Raw genomic sequence first — 24,444 nt, 5'->3', positions numbered from 1 at the left:
CAGAGCTGCCAGAGAAAGTAAAAGGAAATGAAGATTCCTGTCTTGGGAATTGGACCTTCAGTGTCTTCTCGTACATGAGATAATGCTATTGGATGGTGCAGAATCAGGTGGGCATCTGTCTGTCTAAAAATTTGCAGTAATAATAATTTGTATTAACATTCACATCTGTCATTATACAAATTGAAAATGTAGTAAATCTGCACTTATTTGCTGAATCTAGCTGAGCTTCAAACACCTCCCACCATCAGGCCACACAGCCTCTTTGGTTTCTTGGGCTCTATCTTCTCCGTGACCCCCTCTGGGTGATTCCACACCTCAGTTCTTGGCCCTTTTTCCTTCTCATCTCAAGATGGGATGACCCAGCTCCCCCAGCCCCTCTGCACTGTGTACTCAGCCCATTCTGTTGGGTACCATGTGTGCTGCTGTCCCTTGGTGCCTGGTAGGAGACTGGCTCCCAGCCTGCTGGCTGCCTTCCTGCCAAGGCCAGCAGTGTTCTAAAAGGAGAGAATCAAGTAATTTTGTTTTGTGTTTGTTTGGCGTGTTGTTTTTTTTTTTTAAGCAAAAAGACAGCAGTGGTTGCCAACCTGGGACTGGAGTGATGAACACCATCAAATCATCCGCCGTTGCTCAGTTTCTTGCTTTTATTGGCTTGCACAAGTTTTGTGACTGTTCCAGAGTATCTGCTCTGCTGAGAAAGTCTAACAACACCAGGCAAGTTTCCTTGCAGAGCCAGCAGCCAGCGTGGGGCTGCTGCTTGGAATTCAACAAGGCATTTCTCCAAAGCTGGTAACAGCCAAGATTTATCTTGGTAATTTTGGTCTTGACCCATTGGAAATGTTTTTTAGCCTTCAGACATGCTGCTGGTCAAAGCTTTCCAGTGGGATGCGAGCCATAGACTTTCTCAGTCGTTGTAGCTGAGTTATTTTGCTACTCAGCTATGCAGAAGCAGCAGGCCTTTAGGCTAATTAATAAATCATCAACACATTTGTGGTGTGAAAAATGAAATATTTATGCTTGCCAGAGTAATACTTCTGTCTTGCAGCCCCATGCTCTGTTGATGCCTGATGGAGGATGAAGTAAATACCAGCTGGTGTAGAATGAGCAGAATATAATTACTTTCTACAAAGTTAACTGAATATTAAAAATAGAAGTCAGAGAAGCTGGCAATAAGAGAAAATATATGTGTATACGTTGCCTGAAAGGCTGGACACAGCCGATATGTGGAAGGAACACTTGCCTAACTATTGCTGTGAGGATAGAGAACCTACAGGATCCATATTGTGTACAAACGTGTCACACTGAGGTCTTTTTACAGAGCGGTTAGTGACCAGCTGGAGCAGTTAAAGGCCTGAAGGGAAGCCAAGGATGCTCTAACATTCAGTTGGTCATCGTTAGGGGGCCAGCAAAGGACTTAAAGCATCAGATGCTGCTTTTCTAAAATGTGACCACTACTTAAAAGAAAAAATATATATACTACTTGTAGGTTTGAAGTGAAGTGAAGAACTAGCCAGGTGCTAGTTGTGCTCTTTGTGTTCTGACACAATAGAGGATTTAAGGGCTCTCTGCTGGGTGTTATTTCTGCAATCACCACCCTGGTCCTCTGCTGAGTGAGTGTACCTGCACCAGCCCAATCACACAGCTGGAAGGAAAACACTCTCCTGTCACAAGGGAGGATTTAACCCTGTGTCTGAAGCAGAGGCTCAGCTAAGAACAGTCTGCAAAAGGAGCTGATTTTATCTGCTGGCAGCTGTGACAACAGGAATGGAAAGAGCAGGCCCCCTCACAGAGCTGTCCCAATGTAGGACATCGGCCTGCCCACCTCCCAGCAGTAATTTCAGAACTGGAAAACCTGGAATGTGTTATCTGACTCTTTTCCTTAGGTCTGTGTGTACGGTCTGAGGCTCTGATGAAAGCTGGATGTCCAGAATCCAAGAAGAAGGCCCTGTTTCTGCAAATTGTTTCATTTGCTTTCACATACATGAGAGACTGTTGTTCAGGTGGTGGAGTTCAGTTCTGCATATCACCTTCTGGGGCTGCATCTGAGCTGAACCTCTGTACCAGACCCTTCAGACTGGCAGTATCTGCTAAACATATAGATGCTCACATTCAGATCTTTATAATGGAATCAATATGGAAGGCAAGACTTCTAACCTGTTGTATTGGTCTGTCCTGTGTTGAAGCACTGAATCTAAAATCGGAAAGGAACATATTGCTCCCATCCAGTCTTGGCATTTCTGAAGTCAGTGTTGCACACAGGTCTGTTCCTCTCTTATGGGGTCTGTTTGACATCAAGGGCAATGGAGAGTTTGGGTGTTTCTAGTTTTTCCGTGTTTGCTGCATAATGTGCTTATAGTGTTTCTGTTACAGTTTAATAGTATAGGCACCCTTGATGTAATCTCAATACCGTGTTTTCACAAAACCACAGCACAGCTGAGGCTGGTAGGGCCCTCTGGAACCATCAGGCCCAACCCAGCTCCAGCAGGGACAGCCAAAGCAGACACACTGGGCCATGTCCACGTGGTTGCTGAAGGTTCCAAGGAGATGTGAAAGGCAGCCTGTGCCAGTGCCTGTCCCCCACAGCACAGAAGTACCTGAGGTAGTTACAGCTGACCCTACTTCATGGTATGGATCTGGTTCAAGGTATGTGCGCTCTGCCCTCCTACACCTTGCTTCTGGAGGAGGGAAGGACTTGGAGCTGTGAGCGAGCATCAGGGGGGTCATACAGGCAGGGAAGATGGCCCAAAAGAAGCCCAAACTGCCCATCTTGATTGGCAACAGTGAATGTGGTGCTGCTAGGAGCCCTTAGTCTTCTACCCACTGCTTGCTTGGTGGGACTGGCATGAACCTGTAGTGTAGGTAGCCCATAGAGGGAGAGGGGATGAATGGCTGTTTATGAGGGTGGTTAGTTATAGGACAAGGAGGAATGGTCTTAAATTGAGACGGGGAGGTTTAGGGTGGATATCAGGAGGAAGCTTTTCACCCAGAGGGTGGTGACACACTGGAACAGGTTGCCCAAGGAGGCTGTGGATGCCCCATCCCTGCAGGCATTCAAGGCCAGGCTGGATGTGGCTCTGGGCAGCCTGGTCTGCTGGTTGGCAACTCTGCACATAGCAGGGGGATGATCATTGTGGTCCTTTTCAACCCAGGCATTCTGTGATTCTATGAATGTACCTTTTTGCACTTGTCTGCCAGAATAACATACAAATGCATTTAGGAAATGTAAGAAATAGTTATAAATATTTCAGGAGGTGCTTGATTTAAGATCTTCAGGTGATACTTCAAAAAGTTGTTGGGCCTTTTGAGAAAATCCCTTTAAATGGAAGAATTACAGAAGCAGCAAATTACGTCCCCTCATCTCTTCTCTATTTGCAGCAGGGTTTAGAACTAAATGTCATATTTTAGCTGCATGCTTCATGTTTGCTTCTACAAGAACAGACAATTTAAATGTCAGTTATTATAGCTTGTCAATAAATTTCAAAATCTAAGCAAATCTGGCAAATGTGAGTGACAGCTACAAATTAATTTAGCTTTGTTAAAGAAGCAGCCCGCACTGCGCTGCCATTGCTGACATGCATCATGGTATAACACTAGTAATTCTGAGTGCAGGCTGTTGCCTTGTCATGAAATACAAATTATGCAGATTTTACTCCTCTCTTAGGAAGAGAGACTTCTTTGAGGCTGTGATGCTCTTTGGGAGAAGTAATCACTAATCCAAAATGCTCCATGGCTTTATATTTAATAGAGCAATGGTGTGGTTTAAAATAAAGCAGGCTATCATCAGCACATAAAATCATAACCACTAGTGTGAATGGTAAAAATTACTGTTTGCTGCTTAGGAAGAAAAGAACTATTGTGGAAATGAAGGCCATCACAAAGGTACAAGTCAGTCAGGAGCCAGCAGGAGCTACCACCAGGTAACCAGAACTTTAAAGCATACGTAATTTCTTAAAGCGCTTTAATAAATTCACAGTAGACTAAACACAGGTGTGTGTGAGAAATGCTAGGCTATATCCACACCAGGGACTTGTACCTGAAAATAATATCAATGCTGCTCTTCAGGTTGGGATTACCAGATGCTTTTGTTATAGAGTATATGATACACAGGTGTTTTGACAGGAGTATTATTTTAAAAAAAAGAATAGAAAAAGAGAATTTTCGTAAGCAGTTGTTGTACTCAGAGCAGGTGGCTGCAAAGGGATGATCCAGAAATTGCCCGCTTTCTTCTTTTACTGATGTCATTAGTCAGCTGCACTGGGTCATCACCTTTTGCAAGTACACAAGGAAAAATGGGTGTTTCTTACCCTGTTATAAATCAGTGTTCAACATTTCCAAGGGCAGCAAGTTGTGGTCCTGATGGAGTAGGTCTCATTTGCAGCCAGGCTTGCTGTGAACCCAGCAATCGGGGCAGTCAAGGGCCTGTTCCCAGTGTGGAACACTCACTGTATGGGGACCACTTTCGCAGCTCATAAAGACTTGTAATATCCCCACTGAAAATGTACTGGGGATGTGTGCTTAGCCATGTGTGTATTATTAGCATTCATGCTGTCCTCACTTTGTTGCAACTTTAGGGTTTGGGCTGGGCTTTGTTGTTGTTTTTATCTGTTTAGTTTTAATGACCAGCATCTACTTTCCATGCAGTTATGAGTGGTAAACAGTGGTAGCATCTTCTGCTGTTCAGTCTTTAGCCTATTGTGGGTTTGTATCATGAATGTTTCGTTGATGCAGGTAGGATGGGCTTACTGACGTACAGTGTTGAAGATATGATATGGCTATGAAACATAATCAGTTTGGGGCAGCACTGACATAAGCTGAGCTGGAGCTGCCTTGTGGCAGAGCTGACACGAGGACTGTTTCAACCCTTACTTGTATGGAAACAAATGCTGCTGTATGGATTCTGTTCAAACTTACTTGTTTTCCAGTATTTTTGCTTGTTTGTTTCTGATTTTTACTATTTAACAGCAAAGAAATCCTGGCTGGCTTTATTATGAGGCTGTTCCACCTGCAGAGGGATTCAGGCTGATATATCTGCTCCTACGGAAATCATTAAGTCATTAATTTACAAGAAATACAAAAAGCCTCAGTAATCTCAACTGTGTTTTAGTCACAAGGTTTAATGATGCTGGTGCAAAATTTAGCACCATTAATTATCGTGTGGAGAAATATAGCAGTATCTCTGTCATTTGAAGCACTTGAACAGGAAAGTCAGCAAAATCTTACTCAAGGGCTACAAAGGATCAGATAACACTCCAATTAACTATTTTGTACTTCAGTGGAGTGTCTGAGTAAGTAAACTGGGGGGGATGTGATTTGTGGATCTCAGAGGAGAAGAAAAGATATTACATGAGAGAGAGATGGGACCAGTTTAATAGTCAGTTTTATTTAAAAGCATTCAACCACAGTCTGACTGATTTGCTCTTACAATGCATTTGGACTTTCGTGGGTGTTGTGAGAGCAATGTTCTAAGGGGAGAAAATAGAAAGGTGGTTCCAGTTTCTCTGCATGCTCTATCAGCCAACCCAGCATGTATTTTAAGTAATCTTTTCTCTTTGAAACTCATCTGGCTTAGGATCTCTCAGTCAGATTGCCACAGGACTATAGCAACCCTTGGAGGTGCCTGCTGCTCAGCTGGAATTGAAACTCTTATCTGTTTCCTGAAGGTTCAAAACAGGAGATGGTCTTGGGTTTTGACAGACGTTGCCATGGAGCAGCCAAGGCATCAGTGTCCACACAGAGAGGAAAATTCCTTGAAAGTCGGGAAGTGTCTTGGAGGCTGAGTGCTTGTTCAGGCTATTCTCTCTGGCTGCAGACTTCATAAACTAAAGTTGTTCTATAAATTTAATTCCTTTTTAAGCAAACATGCCTGTGATGTCCCCTGTGATTTCAATCACGGGAGTCTTATTGTGCATTAAATGAATCCATTACTGTACAATGCAGTATTTACCACTGAAAATGTGTTCTGTTTCTGGAGCCGGTGCTTCATTTTCCTCCTCCAGCCCCTACAAGCCCAGTGTAACTGTGATAATCACTGTAGCTAGATGAAAATGTTCTAAGGTTCTTCCAGTTCTCATGCCATAAATGCCAGACTTGGTTTTTTTTTCCTGGGAAAACAATCATCTGAGGAAAGAAAAAGTGTGTTGTAAACAGAATATGTAATGAAATTGGCCTGAGTTTGAAACTCATCAATCTAGAACCCATAGATGCTGTAAAATCAACAGGTAATAGATAAAAGGTCATCCTATTTCATGGACATTGCTTGGAGATAAAATAGCTGTTAGAGTTAATAATTCTCACTATAAATCTTACTAACATAAAGAGCTCAGTTGTACAACTGTAGTTATTTTCATCTCAATGACCTTAATTATTAATGTGAACACTTCGATGTAACAGATTTTGCTCTATCAACTGTATGTCCAGAGTATGGAAGGTCCCAGAAGAACTCTAGGGAAAGGAGCAAGTGCTATTATACTATTTAATTTGCACTATGTACCTTTAATTTACAGGGAATCAGATCTGTCATAATTAGACGTAACAATGAATCAAAATAGGAAGTTCTTGACAGGAGAGTGGTGAGGTGCTGGAACAGGTTGCCTATGCAGGCTGTGGATGCCTCATCCCCGGAGCTGTTCAAGGCCAGATTGGATGGGGCACTGGGCAGCCTGGTATTAAATGTGGAGGTTGATAGCCCCACATGCAGCAGGGGAGTTGAGGTTTGGTGATCCTTGAGGTCCTTTCTAACCCAAGCCATTCTATGAAAACATTGGTAGGGAGCTGAACGAAGCACAACAAGAGTGGACTTAGAACCTGGTTTCAGCCTCATCTCACTTGGAAAAGAGCTTTCAGTTCCAGGGAAGGACTTCTTAACAAAGCATTTTTTTGTCCTTTAGGAGTTGGCCTAGTGAGAGCCACCATCTCTCCCTCCAAACCTGGCTTCTGGATCATGCTCACACAACTTAAATCCATTTGTTACACATAAGATTAGACTTGGACAGACTCCTGGTCAATATGTAGTATGGGGTATATTTAGTCTTCTTGCTTTACCTGAGTTTTCAAGCCTACCATGGCCTGTTCCTCCTCTGAAGTCTCAGAGCCTGCTTAAAAGGAAGATGGTTAATTAGGAAAACAGCAGCAACGATCTAAGGGGGCACACTTACTTACTAAGTACTATATCGAAATACAGGATAACACAACATAATACAATATAATTGAAATTAAGCTAACGAATCGAGCAAAATAGGAGAGAGAATGAGTCCCAAAAGCCAAGAGTCCTACTGTAACTCTAGGTGAAACGGTTGGAAGGCTCCCACAGGCTCTCCTGAACGCCAGAACTCAAAAGACATCAGTCCAGCCTGGGAGTGAGATAATATAGTGTCCTGTGACTTATCTCTGACTGTGATGTTCTCTGGGATATGTAGTCTTCTTCTGTAAGTTGCACATTTGGTAAAATTATTCATGCTCTATATGATGTTATGATGTGGAATACTAATAGCAAAATTACAAAATTATAAAACCATGACACAGTGTTATGTGTAAACAGAATGTTATTCTCATTTATGGAAAGCCTGTTTGATTTCTGTGCTGCTGCTCCATTGAAGAATGGAAAGTTTTCCATTATGCATGGAAGAAAATTGAGACCCACCTCAAGGGCTAATTGTTGCTGATTTATCTTACTAGGCCTCAAAAAATGAGCTTACTTGAACTAATCAAAAAGGTATCATATATTTCCTGTATAGATTATCCTCCTCTTCCTTGCTTGGAAAGAAGAAGGAGGGAATTAAGGGGAAGGTATCAGGTAACCTCAAAGTTACTGCTTTGCTGATGGTGATTTCATTCTGGTATTATCTTGTGTTTTGGTAATTGATGATAAGCCACCTTTCCTTCTCAGATCATCAGTTGCCATCCATATGATCAGATGGGGCTGTGGGTACCATTCCTGGTTATCATATCCTGGATCATTTGTCCCAGGACATGCAGACTCCTTCCCATTTGCCTCTGTGTTCATCCAAGAGTTAGCTAGTGATCACATAAAGCATCTAACCCTAATGCAAGTTCTTCTCTCCTTCCTCACAAAATTGCCCTTGAACTTGTGCTCTTTCACTTATTATTTGATCGTCTACTTTTCAGATGATCTATTTTGGGGGTAAAAATGACATCAGGATTCCTACCTTAGCATGTCATCTTAAAATATCTTCTAGTGCAATTATTGAATGCCAAGAAGGAACTTATTTTTAACTCGCCAAGAGTTTTGTTCACAGTATTGGGAAATATACAGAATGGTGCATAAAGGTTAATGTCTTCCTGTCTTTTGTTCCACCATGGTGGAGAACAAACTTGTAATTCATTCAAGAGGTCCATTTCTTATTTCTGGGCAATTGACTGCAGTGTAACCCTAACAAGTCTGTACTTAAATATGAGAATCCTCTCCTTATTGATATCTGAATTCTCAGGTGATGTAAGTGATGTGCACACTAAGCACCCTGGAGGAAGGCTTTTGAAGAACGTGAGGTGAGCACCAAAGCTGGTCTGATGATCTGTAAAAATTGCTTGTGTGGGTATTGGAAGCTCAGGCTCCTGATAAGATTCCCATGTTATTTCTTGATGAGAAAAAAATGTCTGAAAAGCTAAAAATGTTGTATTTGGGAGCATGGTAAGCTACGTAATTCATACAAAATAAGTCAGTATAAATGGATGCTGCTTAAAGGTGGAGAGAGTATGTGTGCATATATATAATTTATAGCAGATAGTATATAAATTCATATAATAGGTAATAGTCTCGTGTGGGTTGGAAGGGACCTTAGAGATCATCGAGTCTGTGATAGCAGATGAACTTAAACAATGGGCATTTTGTCAGCAACTATTCACTGTTATGAAGAGGTAAATAAGGTTCTGGTTTTTAGACCTTTGTAGTTCAAGATGGTTAAGTTCTGTGCTCATTATTTTTAACAAGGGGGGTGAAAAAGAAATGGGCATTACAGTAAGTTTTGTACTTGCAAAGTACCTAAAAAGACTTTGTAATTACAATGAAATGGGGGGGGGGGGAGGGGGAACAAAAAAAACAGCTTTTAAAATGCCATTCACTAGCATGCCAACTTTCTGGGTGCTCACTTAAAAGATGGAACTGTATGAACTGCTATGCTTTATTTAGTGACATTAGCAGAGAAGGAACCACAGGAAGCAAAAGAGATGTAAGAAACTAATAGAATTAAACTTGCAAATTTAACATGGAACATTTCAAGTTTTCTCAAGTAGAGATAATCAAACCTTGCCAATCCATTTTACAAATTCTCATCACATAGGGACAATTATATAACAGTTCCTTAGTATAAAGTAGAAGTCACTTCCCATACTAACCTGATAGATCTTTAGAGCTATTTGCTTCAGTGAGTGTTCCTTCAGTATCCTGAAATCATGCAGTGAGCCGACAAAGGTGCCTTTGAATACTTCAATTATGCATGGCCATCTCTATCCTATTTAGATTGACACTTACCTAGATTACATGATTGGTTAGCCCTTCAGAACAAGTTGACCCTTCAATTAGAATGTTGTCTCTTTGAACACTACCAATCAAACTAAAACAACCGGTCACATCTTAATCTCTAAAATGAACTGGTTTTTAAGTGTTCTCTTTCAATGATCTGTTCCTACAAAATAATTTGTGATTGTCAGTGATCCAGTCTAAAGAAATTCATATTCAGCTGAACCTTGTGACTGTGAGCTCCTCCCCCACAGCTTTCTGGTCTTTAGAGCTGTGGTTTTGGTGGTCACAGAACAAATTATCACAGGGCTGCTCTCTAAATTGGGTTGATGACTGATCAGAGCTAATGAGCAATCCTGAAAAACACTCCTCCTCTGACTACTGCATGATTACTTCCAACTGTACTTGCCAGAGCTGTTATTTCACTGTTTATAAAAATTAGCATGGGGAGAGGGAGAGAGGTTGCAACATGAGAGCTGCAAGAGATCAAGGAGACTCCTGGAGTCCATCAATGATTACTTTCTGGTTCAGGTATTGGACAGATGGAACCTAGTCTCACCAGTGTGGAAGAGATCTTTAATGAGATTAAGGTTGGTGATAGTGTGGGTCGTTGTGACCAGACTCTGGATGAGTTGGTGATCATGGGCAATGTGGGCCTGGCAAAGGGCTGAGCCAGGTTGTTGTCCATGGCATAGGATTGGAAATAGATGATCCTTATGGTCTCTTCCAAACTAAGTATGTGATAAGGAGGGAATGCTGTCCTTCTTTTAATTTCTGTACATCAATAAAATGTGTGGAGTCCTCTAACAGTACAGCTAGCTGGCAATAAACAATTGATATGTGTCTGTGTCATTTTGCACTGCAGCAAAGGTGAGGTTGCCACTGTGGTGTAACTCTCACCAGTACTTCAGGAACCAGGCAAAAAGAAATGCTAAAATAAGACTTGACAATGACTGATGGACTGGGTGACAAAGCCTTTGATTCTGTTTCATGCACAGATGCTGCCTTTCTATACAGATGTTGCTCCAAAATAGGCATAAGAACAGTCTCAGATGGTATTTGCTTGGCTGTTTCCAGGCATAAGTGAAACAACCAAAACCATTAATTAGTGTACTTAGGAGGACTAGAGAGGTCATTGGTAAATACATCCCCTGGCTGTGTTTGAGTGCTCAATGAGACTATTTCGTATTGAAACTAAGAAAAAAAAAGCAAACAAAAAAACCAAAACACTAACTTTTGGGAACTATTTCTTTGTGTTCCACTTTGTATCACCTTCTGAACTGTATTATTTTAATCAGTGATTTCACTGCTTCTATAGGGTCTATAGATAGAAGTGTACGGTAAGTGAAGCATGTGGGGGAGAAACCCACCTGCTTCAACAACGCTCTCACAAACACTTTCATGCTCATGCTTTCACTTACACTTTCACTTGCACACTCTCGCACACTCTCAACCACTCTTCACACTCCCATACTGACACACAATCACACTTTATCACTCAAACTCGCATTCATGCTCTCACCTTCACACTTGCACACAAACACCTACATACTCAAAGTCCCGCACATGCACATTCAAACTCACTTTCCTTCTCACATTTGCACTCACTTTCACATTTACACTAACACATTTTCACATTCATACTGACACACATTCACACACACTCATACACTTGTGCTTGCACATTCATGCTTGCACGATCACAGTATGAAATCTACACTCGCTTTCACACTTGCATGCACAAACTTATGCTAGCACCATCATACTCTCCTTCACTCTCACACAATTGCAAACTTGCAAATGCATCACTAAATGCACACTTGCACACAATCAAATTCACAAACATATTCAAGTTTCACACACATTCACAAAATCAAACTTGCACTCTCACATGTACTCATACATTCATGCACACTTCCAAACTAGCAAAAAATGCTAGCACACTGAGAGGCACACCTTTTGCATACTCATATCACACATTCATCGCACACTTAGGCTCACACTTATCACACAGGGGCACACTCTTGGGCATACTTATTGCGCACTTATGCTCACACTCATTGCAAACTCACGGGCAAACTTCATGCACTAACTGCACACACATGTGCACACTCACTGCACACTTGGGCACACTCCCAGGCACATTTATTGCACTCTTAGACTCACACTCATGAGCACACTCATCACAAACTTGTTGCACACTTAGGCTCACACTCATCGCACACTCATGGGCAACCTTATTCCACACACATCTCACACTCAAGGGCACACTGTGCATACTCATGGGCAAACTCATCGCACACTTAAACCACATTCATTGCACACTCATGGGCACACTTATTGCACACATATTGCATACTCACAGGCACACTTAGTCACACACTCATGGGCACACTTATTGCACACATATTGCACACTCAAAGGCACACTGCACACTTAGGCTCACACTCATGGGCACATTCATAGCGCATTTATGCTCACACTCATCAAGTTGCACACTCAGACAAACACTCATTGCACACTCATGGGCACACTTATTCCACACACATCTCACACTCACGAGCTCATTAGTTCACACTCACAGGAACACTCAGTGTCAAGTTTCAACTTTTGTCAAGTGATGAAATTTCATGCACTCACACACACACTGTCGAACTTTCACGCATTCACACACATAGTCTCGGATTTTCCACGCACTCACACACATAGTGACGAACTTTCACGCACTCACACACATAGTGTCGAAATTTCACGCACTCACATACATAGTGTCGAAATTTCACGCACTCACATACATAGTGTCAGATTTTCCACACACACACATAGTGTCAGATATTCCACGCACTCACACAAATAGTGACGAAATTTCACGCACTCACACACAGTGTTGGATTTTCCACGCACTCACACACTTAGTGTCCGATTTTCCACGCACTCACACACATAGTGATGAATTTTCACGCACTCACACACATAGTGTCCAATTTTCCACTCACTCACATAGGTAGTGACGAACTTTCACGCACTCACACACACAGTGTTGGATTTTCCATGCACTCACACACTTAGTGTCCGATTTTCCACGCACTTACACAAATAGTGACGAAATTTCACGCACTCACACACACAATGTCGAACTTTCACGCACTCACACACATAGTGATGAACTTTCACGCACTCACACACACAGTGTCAGATTTCACACACACACACACACACACACACAGTGTCGAAATTTCACGCACTCACACACATAGTGATGAATTTTCACGCACTCACACAAATAGTGACGAAATTTCTCGCACTCACACACATAGTCTCGGATTTTCCACGCACTCACACAAATAGTGACGAAATTTCACGCACTCACACACATAGTCTCGGATTTTCCACGCACTCACACACATAGTGACAAACTTTCATGCACTCACACACATAGTGATGAATTTTCACGCACTCACACACATAGTGTCGAAATTTCACGCACTCACACACATAGTGACGAAATTTCACGCACTCACACACACAGTGTTGGATTTTCCACGCACTCACACACTTAGTGTCCGATTTTCCACGCACTCACACGCATAGTGACGAACTTTCATGCACTCACACACATAGTGATGAATTTTCACGCACTCACACACATAGTGTCCGATTTTCCACTAACTCACATACGTAGTGATGAACTTTCATGCACTCACACACACTGTGTTGGATTTTCCACGCACTCACACACTTAGTGTCCGATTTTCCACACACTCACACAAATAGTGACGAAATTTCACGCACTCACACACACACTGTCGAACTTTCACGCACTCACACACATAGTCTCGGATTTTCCACGCACTCACACACATAGTGATGAACTTTCACGCACTCACACACATAGTGTCGGATTTTCCACGCACTCACACATATAGCGTCAGATTTCACACACACACACACACACACACATAGTGTCGAAATTTCACGCACTCACACACATAGTGACGAAATGTCACGCACTCACACACACAGTGTCATATTTTCCATGCACTCCCACACATAGTGATGAATTTTCACACACTTACGCACATAGTGTCGGATTTTCCACGCACTCACACACACAGTGTCAGATTTTCCACGCACTGACACACACACACATAGTGTCGAAATTTCACGCACTCACACACATACTGACGAAATGTCACGCACTCACAAACACAGTGTCAGACTTTCCACGCACTCACACACATAGTGACTAAATTTCACGCACTCACACACACACTGTCGAACTTTCACGCACTCACACACATAGTCTCGGATTTTCCACGCACTCACACATATAGCGTCAGATTTCACACACACACACACACACACACACACACACACATAGTGTCGAAATTTCACGCACTCACACACAGTGACGAAATGTCACGCACTCACACACAGTGACGAAATGTCACGCACTCACACACATAGTCTCGGATTTTCCACGCACTCACACACATAGTGATGAACTTTCACACACTCACACACATAGTGTCGGATTTTCCACGCACTCACACATATAGCGTCAGATTTCACACACACACACACACACACACACAGTGTCGAAATGTCACGCACTCACAAACACAGTGTCAGACTTTCCACGCACTCACACACATAGTGACTAAATTTCACGCACTCACACACACACTGTCGAACTTTCACGCACTCACACACATAGTCTCGGATTTTCCACGCACACACACATATAGCGTCAGATTTCACACACACACACACACACACACACACAGTGTCGAAATTTCACGCACTCACACACAGTGACGAAATGTCACGCACTCACACACACAGTGTCATATTTTCCATGCAATCACACACATAGTGATGAATTTTCACACACTCACGCACATAGTGTCGGATTTTCCACGCACTCACACACACAGTGTCAGATTTTCCACGCACTGACACACACACACATAGTGTCGAAATTTCACGCACTCACACACATACTGACGAAATGTCACGCACTCACAAACACAGTGTCAGACTTTCCACGCACTCACACACATAGTGACTAAATTTCACGCACTCACACACACACTGTCGAACTTTCACGCACTCACACACATAGTCTCGGATTTTCCACGCACTCACACATATAGCGTCAGATTTCATACACACACACACACACACACACACACACACATAGTGTCGAAATTTCACGCACTCACACACAGTGACAAAATGTCACGCACTCACACACAGTGACGAAATGTCACGCACTCACACACATAGTCTCGGATTTTCCACGCACTCACACACATAGTGATGAACTTTCACACACTCACACACATAGTGTCGGATTTTCCACGCACTCACACATATAGCGTCAGATTTCACACACACACACACACACACACACAGTGTCGAAATTTCACGCACTCACACACATAGTGACGAAATGTCTCGCACTCACACACACAGTGTCATATTTTCCATGCACTCACACACATAGTGATGAATTTTCACACACTTACGCACATAGTGTCGGATTTTCCACGCACTCACACACACAGTGTCAGATTTTCCACGCACTGACACACACACACATAGTGTCGAAGTTTCACGCACTCACACACATACTGACGAAATGTCACGCACTCACAAACACAGTGTCAGACTTTCCACGCACTCACACACATAGTGACTAAATTTCACGCACTCACACACACACTGTCGAACTTTCACGCACTCACACACATAGTCTCGGATTTTCCACGCACTCACACATATAGCTTCAGATTTCACACACACACACACACACACACACACAGTGTCGAAATTTCACGCACTCACACACAGTGACGAAATGTCACGCACTCACACACACAGTGTCATATTTTCCATGCAATCACACACATAGTGATGAATTTTCACACACTCACGCACATAGTGTCGGATTTTCCACGCACTCACACACACAGTGTCAGATTTTCCACGCACTGACACACACACACATAGTGTCGAAATTTCACGCACTCACACACATACTGACGAAATGTCACGCACTCACAAACACAGTGTCAGACTTTCCACGCACTCACACACATAGTGACAAAATTTCACGCACTCACAAACATAGTGATGAAATTTCACGCACTCACACACACAGTGTCGGATTTTCCACGCACTCACACACTTAGTGTCCGATTTTCCATGCACTCACACACATAGTGATGAATTTTCATGCACTCACACACATAGTGTCCGATTTTCGACGCACTCACACACATAGTGTCAGATTTCACACACACACACACACACACACACACACACATAGTGTCGAAATTTCACGCACTCACACACATAGTGATGAAATGTCAAGCACTCACACACGCAGTGTCATATTTTCCATGCACTCACACACATAGTGATGAATTTTCACGCACTCACACACATACTGTCCGATTTTCCACGCACTCACACATATAGTGTCAGATTTCACACACACACACACACACATATAGGGTCGAAATTTCACGCACTCACACACATAGTGACGAAATGTCATGCACTCACACACACAGTGTCAGATTTTCCACGCACTCACACACATAGTGATGAATTTTCACGCACTCACACACATAGTGTCCGATTTTCGACGCACTCACACACATAGTGACGAAATTTCACGCACTCACACACACACTGTCGAACTGTCACGCCCTCACACACATAGTGTCGGATTTTCCATGCACTCACACACATAGTGACGAAATGTCACGCACTCACACACAGTCTCGGATTTTCCATGCACTCACACACATAGTGACGAACTTTCACGCACTCACACATATAGTGACGAATTGTCACGCACTCACACACACAGTGTCAGATTTTCCATGCACTCACAAACATAGTGATGAATTTTCACGCACTCACACACATAGTGTCGAAATTTCACGCACTCACACACATAGTGACGAAATTTCACGCATCATACACACAGTGTTGGATTTTCCACGCACTCACACACTTAGTGTCCGATTTTCCACGCACTCACACAAATAGTGACGAAATTTCACGCACTCACACACACACTGTCGAACTTTCACGCACTCACACACATAGTCTCGGATTTTCCACGCACTCACACATATAGCGTCAGATTTCACACACACACACACACACACACACACACACATAGTGTCGAAATTTCACGCACTCACACACAGTGACGAAATGTCACGCACACACACACACAGTGTCATATTTTCCATGCAATCACACACATAGTGATGAATTTTCACACACTCACGCACATAGTGTCGGATTTTCCACGCACTCACACACACAGTGTCAGATTTTCCACGCACTCACACACACACACATAATGTCGAAATTTCACGCACTCACACACATACTGACGAAATGTCACGCACTCACAAACACAGTGTCAGACTTTCCACGCACTCACACACATAGTGACAAAATTTCACGCACTCACAAACATAGTGATGAAATTTCACGCACTCACACACACAGTGTCGGATTTTCCACGCACTCACACACTTAGTGTCCGATTTTCCATGCACTCACACACATAGTGATGAATTTTCACGCACTCACACACATAGTGTCCGATTTTCGATGCACTCACACACATAGTGTCCGATTTTCAATGCACTCAAACTCATAGTGTCAGATTTCACACACACACACACACACACACACACACACACACATAGTGTCGAAATTTCACACACACACACACACACACACACACACACATAGTGTCGAAATTTCACGCACTCACACACATAGTGATGAAATGTCACGCACTCACACACACAGTGTCATATTTTCCATGCACTCACACACATAGTGATGAATTTTCACGCAGTCACACACATAGTGTATGATTTTCCATGCACTCACACACATAGTGACGAAATGTCACGCACTCACACACATAGTCTTGGATTTTCCACGCACTCACACACATAGTGACGAACTTTCACGCACTCACACATATAGTGACGAAATGTCACGCACTCACACACACAGTGTCAGATTTTCCACGCACTCACACACATAGTGATGAATTTTCACGCACTCACACACATAGTGTCGAAATTTCACGCACTCACATACATAGTGTCAGATTTTCCACACACTCACACACATAGTGTCAGATATTCCACGCACTCACACACATAGTGACGAAATTTCACGCACTCACACACACAGTGTTGGATTTTCCACGCACTCACACACTTAGTGTCCGATTTTCCACGCACTCACACAAATAGTGACGAAATTTCACGCACTCACACACACACTGTCGAACTTTCATGCACTCACACACATAGTCTCGGATTTTCCACGCACTCACACACATAGTGATGAATTTTCATGCACTCTCACATAGTGTCCGATTTTCCACGCACTCACACAAATAGTGACGAAATTTCACGCACTCACACACACACTGTCGAACTGTCACGCACTCGCACACATAGTCTCAGATTTTCCACGCACTCACACACATAGTCTCAGATTTTCCACGCACTCACACACATAGTGACGAACTTTCAAGCACTCACACACATAGTGTCGAAATTTCACGCACTCACATACATAGTGTCAGATTTTCCACGCATTCACACACATAGTGACAAACTTTCACGCACTCACACACATAGTCTCAGATTTTCCACGCACTCACACACATAGTCTCAGGTTTTCCACGCACTCACACACATAGTGACGAACTTTCAAGCACTCACACACATAGTGTTGAAATTTCACGCACTCACATATAGTGTCAGATTTTCCACGCATTCACACACATAGTGACAAACTTTCACGCACTCACACACATAGCGTCAGATTTCACGCACTCACACACACAATGTCAGATTTTCCACGCACTCACACACATAGTGATGAATTTCCACACACTCACACACATAGTGACGAAATTTCACCCACTCAAACACAGTGTCTGATTTTCCACGCACTAACACAGTGTCGAACTTCCACTCTCACACATAGTGATGAATTTTCATGCACTCACGCACAGTGTCTGATTTTTCACGCACTCACACACATAGTGTCGAACATTCACACACTTACACACAGTGTCGGATTTTCCACGCACTCACACACATAGTGATGAAATTTCACACACTCATACATAGTGTCGAACTTTCACACACTCACTTATTGCACACTCATGGGCACACTGCACACCTGCTCACACTCATTGCACACTCAAAGATGCTTTCAAACACAATTTAAAACACATTCAAGCACATGCTTTCAAACACAGACACAATTTCAGACAGACTCACTTTCAAACACACTCTTAAACAAACTCACTTTCATAGACACTTTCAAAGAAACACGCTTTTAAACACACACATTCAAAGACACACACACATTCAAAGACACTTTCAAACACTCACACACATTCAAAGACCCACACACTTTCAAACAAACACAAACTTTCAAACACATTGAAATACACACACACACACACTTTCAAACACTCTTTTATTTTTCTATAATTTTTACTGCTCCGGCATACAAGCACAATAAAAAACTTGATGACATTTATTGCTGCTGGTTCCTAAATGAAGTTTCAGGTTGCCTCTTGTAGCTTTGAAACTCCACCTTCTTAAAAATCATTAGTTTTAGTGACACATTTGAAGTTATTTACTAAGTTCTTCACTGCAGGTAATTCATTTCTCCAGCTACATGTTTGAGAGGAGGTGAGTGCTGTCTGATGAGAAGCAATTGAAACTTAGGATGCAGTCCTGAAAAGCAGACAAGTCTGGGAGCAAAGATTATGGTTATAGCTGGTGTTTGCCTTGATTCATTCTGTGATTCTCTGAGGGGCAGAGGTGACCTTATAATTCTCATATACATAGAGGAGAACAACAGCTGTGGTCAGTGCCCCTATTAACAGCTGATCAGTTTTTGGGTTTATGCAGTTTTTGTTCATGTGCCTAAGAAAAATATATGCTTCATTGGAAGCCCTCTCAACCCACCTGGAAATACAGTACATGAGAAAATATATTTCAGGTGTATTATCTCTCTGTCCTTGCACCAGAGCCTTTATGTTTATTAGACAACTACGCACTATTAGTTATTTAGCTGTGGCCTGTAGACTTTGGTGAGTTACTTTTAAAAGGAAGGCCCCCGCTTAGGGATCAACTTTTATGGATCACGTATTCAGTGGGCTCCACTTTACCCTTGAGGCTAATGGAAGCTGTTTGATTGAGGCAGACTTGCCTTCGTGATAGCCCATCATTATAAAAGTGGGGTTTTGAGATCCCTGGGGAAAGCAAAACAAAACCAAAAAGGCTAGAAAACAGAAACACCAACTGACAAACACAAGTTCCAGTCAGTTATAGGTATTGCTCTATTATCTTTGCTATCCTTGGAGAGAAAAGTATATTACAGCATTATTTTATTGAAAAGCTTTATAGACTTTACTTTTCAAAACCTTCCATGTAGTCTACCAGGCTGCAATTCATCAAGAAATACATTAGATGTTAGTCCGAGAGGCACTTTTATAACTTGTTCTTTCTCTGGGAACATAACTGAACATAAAGCAAAGTATCCAATTGCTAATAGGTTGATAGGATAAAGGGGTTTGATGATGAGAACAGAAATAATCCTGAAGGCAACTTTGCCAAATGTCTGGGGACAGTGCAGCTGCTCGGGGTGCTGAGCTGTCAATAGTGGCAGGAAAATAGGCTGCCTCCCTCACTTTCCCATTGACTCACAGGCTGCATCTGACCAGCAACAGAAAATCCAATTGTTCTGGAAGGCAAAGGGAACACAAGGGTGTAGGAAGAAGTTGTGATACAGCTCAGACAGATACAAACAAGGTAAACAGGAATGGTGCTCTCAAAAAAACTGTTTTGACTATTGAAACTTAATATATTTACTACATATAACTAAGTTTACCTGAAGGCATCTTATATTCAACGTTAATATTTTATTAAGGGCACACAATCTCTTTCGTGTGCTGCATAATTTAGCTGTGGAGGGTAGGGCTGTGTCTCACTGCTGGCCTTTGCTGTGCCAGCTAACGAGGGCACCATCTGCCTCCTGGCCTGATGGAAATTTGCTGTCTTGGTCCCTGGATGGCTGAACAGGCCTTGCGCCTCCTTAACTGCTATGTGTGTATTTGTGTGCACAAGGCTCTGGGCCTCAGAACAGCCCCCATCGGGCATCAGGACACAGCAGAGCACCAAGGACACATTGACTCACTTACCTCTCGCACTTTCAGAAGTAGAGCTGCAGTTAAGGTACGTGCTGATGTCAAACACAATGAAACCATTACGGTGTTGCAAGTCGCCTGAGTGTTCTTTTGAATTTAATTATTTAAATGACCTGCTATTGTTTCTAAATTAAATTTTTAAGCTTGCTAAATGGCTGCCATCCTGGGTTAGTTGTTACGGTATCGTGATTGGTGCTGGCAGAAATGGAGTTGATGCAGGCATTGGGGGATATCAACTCTCTGCTTTCTGAGCACTGTATGGGCCAGCCCTGCAGTGGTGGGCATGGGCACTGTTGGGGGACTTGTAGCTGAGTGCTGGAGCAAGCTAAGGCCTCAGAGACTTGTGCACAAAAACACAAACAAATGCAGCATGACCATCCTTCTTAAGGGCCACAGTTCTGCTTACCACATGTGCAAATCCAGGATGAATGGCCGAGCTGCCACAGGCACAAACATTTTCACATAACTTTATAATTAGGACAAAATAAGGCATGAGTTGCTGTTCAATGGAACTGACATCTGTTGCTTAGCACTGTTAGATTTATTTCACATTATTTAATTTCAAATGTCACATACTACTATTGTAGAAGAGACAACTCTCAGTAAAACACCGGGATTGAGCCTCTCCTCTAATTATAATAATGGTATTTTCAAAGGGGCAGCAGGTTCCTCTCCCAGGGAGGAATTTAATCTGCTCTCCTGTTAGCTATGTCCCAAATCTATTTTCTTTATTCACTGAGTGAGTAGGTTAAAAAGTAAGAAGGCAGCATTCTCCCCAGGAGAGAGCTTCTCCCCAGGCAGAATATGTATTTTAAAGTGACTGCCGTCAGTGTGATGCAGTAATAGACCTCCATCCTTAATGCGAGTGTTGGCAGCAGCTGAGGCATCATTTACTAGAATATATCCGGGGCTGACTTTTGGTAGCTTTTTGTAGCAATCTGAGTTCAATTCAAACCATAATCAGCTAATCACTGGCAATTTGCAGATATGAGTCAAGCTAATTTCAAGACAATCAGCCTTAGATAGTTTCATTGAGCAGCCCTGGAGATGATGTTTATGTTGATGTCCATTAGTATTGCAACTGACAGTAATGCACGCTCCGCAAAAAAGAAAACAACCAGAAAAATTAAACCTTCTCTGCAACGAACAGCTAAAAGTCTGCAAACCTGAAGAACAAGAAGTGTATTTTTACCCACCTGTTGTTCCCCAGCAGCTGCTCTAACCCCAGAGCTGCTTTCAGGCAAAGAGGCAGCATATCATTTTGAGAATATTTATTTACCCTCATCTGAAAGCTTCTGTTTAGCACTGATTTTTCACAACATTTGCTCTGTGTAAAAGCTGTGGAAGCTGAAAAGATGGTCAGAATCTTGGCCACAATGTGTGCGGTGGCTGTCACTGTTTTAAGACTTTTGATTCCAGCCACATGTGACTTAATTGACATGCATCACCATGTTATGTAAATGAGCCTTTAATGACCCTTTACTTACCTGATTTTATCCTCTTTTCCCCCATTACTTGAATTTATTTTCTTTCCATAGACTGTGGAGTTAGATATATGTAACACCTCATTTGCAGAGAAATATCCCCTACAAGACAGAAAGATGCTGCCTCTAATCACACGGCCCAAGTGTGATGTTGTGAGACTGAAATGGACAACCAGACCGTATGATCAGCCTTCTTTTATGAGAACACTATGTCAGTCAGTCAGTTTATGACCTGAAATTGGATGGGAAAAGGCTGGTCCTGGTCATGCTGAATGCAAAGAGGTGCTTTCTGGCATCTATTTCAGAGGTGGGAAACCCTGAGGCCTGTTTCTTGAAGCACTATATGACAAGGTTATAGAGGTATTAACTTCACTAAGAAGTATTTGTTTCATTTTGCTTTTCTGTTCAGGAGACACAGTTTTGAAGCTCCTGCCATCACATCCTTGACCTTTTGCATGTCATTAGCTTCAGACTAAAGTTTTGTTGTCCCTCTGACTTCTCGCTGGGAGCTGAGCAGAGCAGCACTGTGGGCACCCAGTGCCCAGGTCCTTCCTGTGCCAGGGGCCTTGGGGAGCTCAGCACCTCTTTGCAGCAGCAAGCAAGGTTGGCTCTGAAACCAGGAGAAGCATGTCTTACATACAGACCTGATGGTGACCCCCACAGAGAGAGGATCCTTTTAATAACCCTATTATTAATTACACAAGTTAGAAAATAGCAAACCCTTCAAATTTTGCTAAGTATTTGGATTTAAAAAAATACTTACCAAGGCTCAGTCACCACTTCATGCAGACTGAGATGAACACTATAAACCGTAACTCAGCGCCAGTGTGTCTGGCAATGTGATAATGAGTGCTTTGTACAAAGCAACAGCAGTCAGGAGACATCTGAACATCTGTCTCGCAGTTGGAGGCTGCATTACCTGTGATCACGGAGGAAGGGGGACCTGCAGTTATAAAAACCTTTGCTCTACTTCAGTACTCTCTGTATCTGTACAGAAGCAGTTGAATGGCAACCAGAATGTTAACACAGCTGAAGTAGAATATGCATTAATAGAAAAGTACCAGAATACTTACATCATTAATCAGCGCTCCTTTAATTGAGGAATTAAACGCCACACCTTTGCTCCATATGCATTTCTATGTCAGACTGTGTCAGATTGCCCCTCTGCTACCGTCTGTCACATTGCAGCAACAAGTAACAGAAATTGGTGGGAAGGTTCACCCTCTACTGCCATACCAACACCATCTGCCTCTGATGTCACTGGCCAGCATAATAAAGAGGTACTGCTTTCAGAACAGCCCTCATATATAGTGTATTATATATATTACATACATACTATAAAGAAGTATGCAATATAAAGCAAGACATATTACATAAAACCTATAAAATATCATATATCATTGAATTATTAAATAGTATTTTGCATAATAATGTGTGAAGCAACAGCAGCTGCTCCCAAAAGACACTGCCAAAGCTCTGGTGGCTGTCACTGATGCCACAGATGTGCTGCCATATCTATCAGCAGCCATCTTCTCATCCCAGCTGGGACAGAGAAGTGCCCTACAGAAGATGTGGTAAGCAGAAGGATACAAACCTTGCCTGGAAGTTCTTATACTCTCTGTGGGACCCGGCAGGAATAACCTCACTTTGGGGCTGTTATAGGTTGAGGTCAGATATTAACTGAAAGAAACGTGGAATAATTCCTCTGGGCAAAACAAAAAGAAGGGCAAGAAATCAAGGTTTTGGAATTAGAGGATTTGGTCCCACATTTAAACAACTGAGCCTTGTCTGAGATGAGCAATAGCTTCCTCTTCAGAGCTGGTTATTGAGCAGAAGGTAATTGTTCCAAAGATGAGATGCTGGATATGAATTTAGCTCCCTTTAGCACTGTGATTTCCTTGCAAAAGATGAATTAAAGTGTATATTGAATATGTACTTCCTAGTGCATCAATCTATTATTAAATGATGCTTTCAAGTCACAACAACAGCAGAGTCCATTGGTGTCTTTCTTTCTCAGTCTGGTGTGTGGAATACTGAGGTTAAATGTATGCAGTACCTGTGTAAAGCTCTTGGAGGGCTGTGAATGGGATAAAAGCAGGCTGTGCACTTAGCATGATCCTGAAATGATGTGCAGGGCTGATAAGCTGATAAGCAAGAGGCATAAGACTATGAGAGGAAATGGAAGGGAAGCTAAGGCC

The 24,444-nt window shown here is 42.5% G+C and overlaps 2 long non-coding RNA genes across 3 annotated transcripts in view; one reads left to right on the top strand and one right to left on the bottom strand.

Annotated features, from left to right (window-relative positions):
• LOC107315543 (uncharacterized) overlaps positions 1-3,490 on the top strand; it is a 210,439-nt gene extending 206,949 nt beyond the window's left edge. The window contains exons 7-8 of the long non-coding RNA XR_001555956.3: positions 4-107; positions 560-3,490. This is a non-coding gene — a long non-coding RNA (uncharacterized LOC107315543). The remainder of the gene's footprint in view (positions 1-3; positions 108-559) is intronic.
• A 1,856-nt stretch (positions 3,491-5,346) lies between these two features.
• The window catches only part of LOC107315542 (uncharacterized), a 41,995-nt gene continuing 22,897 nt past the window's right edge, over positions 5,347-24,444 (bottom strand). For both annotated transcript variants that reach the window (XR_014948854.1, XR_014948853.1), the window contains exon 5: positions 5,347-6,114. This is a non-coding gene — a long non-coding RNA (uncharacterized LOC107315542). The remainder of the gene's footprint in view (positions 6,115-24,444) is intronic.

The sequence above is a fragment of the Coturnix japonica genome, chromosome 8 (genome assembly GCF_054131305.1).
Source record: "Coturnix japonica strain WE chromosome 8, WE-NBRP24, whole genome shotgun sequence".
Classification (NCBI taxonomy): Eukaryota; Metazoa; Chordata; class Aves; order Galliformes; family Phasianidae; genus Coturnix; species Coturnix japonica.
This window is presented reverse-complemented; position numbering and strand designations above follow the sequence as displayed.